Genomic DNA, 2,270 nt, shown 5'->3' with positions numbered 1-2,270 from the left:
CAAAATATGAGTAGCCAGCATAAAAAAAATAAAATGCTAAAAAATGACTCAAAATGTTAAAAATTAATAAATATACTAATTCTTACACTACCATACACAGACTTAGAGCTCTATACTAGCGCAAGAAGCACAACTTCACGCTAAAATAAATAAAATGGAAGATAATATGACAACAAAACTATTTATTCTACATAGTATAATGTACTTGAAATAAATAATGATGGAGATGACAAACAGATAAAAATATCACTGAACGACAAAATTCGTAAATATGTGAAATTCAGCAAAAAAATACAGAGGCCTAATAAAAGAAGCAAACGAAATTAAAATCTGATGAGAACCAAGCAGCTGTTTTTTTGTATATTTGCAGAAAATTAAAACTAAAAGGCAATTTTGCTATCAAAATGTTGATAATACCTGTGAGCAATATAATGAAATTTTGAAGTCACAATTATTTATAAATGAATAACTACTTGCGCATTGCATTTAACAATATTAACGTGTTCTATATCAGTTTTAAAATAAGAAAATGAGGTGTTCTAAATAAGCAAAAACTAAAATTATCGATGTCATATTTCAGAAAGAAAAAAACGTAAAAACAGGTTGTATAAGAAAATTGATATATCGTTCGAAAAATATTATTATATACGGAGCAATGTTTTTCATTAACTGTGAACACAATTTTATATCGTGATAAAATCAGAATAGACAGAAATTTGCAGCTGAAAGCATAAAGATGCAACCAATTACCAGACAAATAACTATTACCATGAGCATAAAGAAGGGTCTTTGTCGCAAGCGCAAAAAAACTGCAATACATAATGAACGCTTCAACAAACTGTGGATTATATATAATTAAGGTGTATTAGTAAAATAAAACATGACGCCCTAATGGTTTTATTGACAAAACTACATCTTCAAGTTGTTGATTTCAGGTTTATAGGTTTGATAGCAGGCTGATTTAAGTTGTTTAGATTTATATCAGAAAAATAATTTTGAACGATTTTATACGATCAGTATGTGCAAAACAATAGGAATGCAAATTTTCTATGTTTTTGCAGAAATGATTTCGTTGGAAAGATACGGAAAAAATTCCCCATAGTAAATATTCTGAACGAAGAGCTTTGTCTCGGAAAAATAATTTTATTCAAAAGTGATTTCTTTTTATTTTATTCACATTTAATTTAAAAATGTTGACAGATGAAACAATTAATGTATGAATGCATAGTTCTACACACGAGTAAATCAATGATACCAGCAGATATTGATCATGTAGCAAATATGCAAATATTAGATACGAAATATAAAATTAAATGCTTTTTTAAATAAGAAAAATAATAAATCAGTGTAAAATAATATAACATTTGACAGCAAAAACGTATTCTAATCAACATACGTAACTGTTAATTCACTGATAAACTACTTCATAGGTGTTTTTGAATTATAATCAAAGTATTTCTACGAAATGTAATATCATATGTATAAAGATCAAATATAGAAATTCATGCTTTACACCCGAGAGATATAGAAAAATACTATTTACTAGGATAAAAAAATACAAAAAGGGAAAATTGTAATTCTCGAATTTCTATTTTACAAATTTACTTTTGGAGCTAAATATGCCACTTACCATAGATAAAACAATATCACTAAGAAGAGTAGCAATATACGTAATAGGTGAAATATAATGACACTTGGTATTGATAGGAGATACAAGATAGCTAAGGATAATTTAGAAAATTTTGCCATAAGAATTTGCTGATCTAAACAGAAATAAAGTTTATTCTGTAAAATATAAGAATAATAACAGCTTAGAGAATTTCTTAGCATTAATGAGAACTCAAAGATTGAAATATACATATCGCAAGATTATATAAAAATTAGTAACTTTAAGCCTAATGATAGATGTCGTATTTTGTTGTATTTTATGTAGGAATTTCTTCTTTGGGGCAAGTATACTACCAACACTGTGGAGCTGAAAATAAAATAATGAACAACTTGGCAAGTATATGCAAATAAATGCTTAGTAATGACTATAAACAATGAAAAACAAGTAATGATAATGTGTATATGCAGTATGCTAACGATAACTTTGCAATTGAAAAAAATTTGGTAAATTAGAAGACACACAGTTGAAGAAGTGATTACAAAAAAACTAGAAGTGATAAAAGTGGATGATAGAAAAAAATAGATATAAAACATCAAAAAGATCGATCATACTTTTAAATTTACGATAAAAAGAAAAACTTGATAACGTTGCGATAAATAGA

This window comes from Rhyacophila brunnea, unplaced genomic scaffold, assembly GCF_057557595.1.
Source record: "Rhyacophila brunnea isolate RB1 unplaced genomic scaffold, BYU_Rbru_1.0 scaffold_100, whole genome shotgun sequence".
In the NCBI taxonomy this organism is placed as follows: domain Eukaryota; kingdom Metazoa; phylum Arthropoda; class Insecta; order Trichoptera; family Rhyacophilidae; genus Rhyacophila; species Rhyacophila brunnea.
The sequence above is the reverse complement of the archived record's forward strand: the minus strand, read 5'-3'. Positions refer to the sequence as shown.